The sequence below is a fragment of the Salmo salar genome, chromosome ssa01, assembly GCF_905237065.1.
Source record: "Salmo salar chromosome ssa01, Ssal_v3.1, whole genome shotgun sequence".
Classification (NCBI taxonomy): domain Eukaryota; kingdom Metazoa; phylum Chordata; class Actinopteri; order Salmoniformes; family Salmonidae; genus Salmo; species Salmo salar.
Window position 1 is genome coordinate 174,232,633 of NC_059442.1, and position 776 is coordinate 174,233,408.

Genomic DNA, 776 nt, shown 5'->3' on the forward strand with positions numbered 1-776 from the left:
ATGGCTCACCCCTCACCCAGTCCGAATGGCTCCCCCCTCACCCAGTCCGAATGGCTCCCCCCTCACCCAGTCTGAATGGCTCACCCCTCACCCCGTCTGAATAGCAAGCTGAATGATAATGTCTAGCTAGCTGAATGATGATGATGTCTAGCTAAATGAATGATAATGTATAGCTATCTGAATGGTGATCATGTATATTTAGATGGTGATAATGTCTAGCTAGCTGAATGATAACAATGTCTATCTAGCTGAATGATGAAAATGTGAGAAAAAAATTATGATAATGCCTAGCTAGGTGAATGATACATATACATATATACATATACATATATACATATACATATATACATATATATACATATATACATATATATACACATATATATCTATATATATATATATATATACACACATATACACATATATATATATATATATGCATACAAATATACATATATATATGCATATACATATATATATACATATATATGTATATATATATGTGTGTATATGTGTATATATATGTAAATATGTGTATATATACATATATATACATATATACACATATATATACACATATACACACATATATATATATATATATATATATATATACATATATATAAACATATATACACATATATACACATATATACACATATATACACATATATATACATATATACACATATATATATATACATATATACATATATACATATACATATATATATACATATATATATACATATATGTACAAATGTATATACATATAT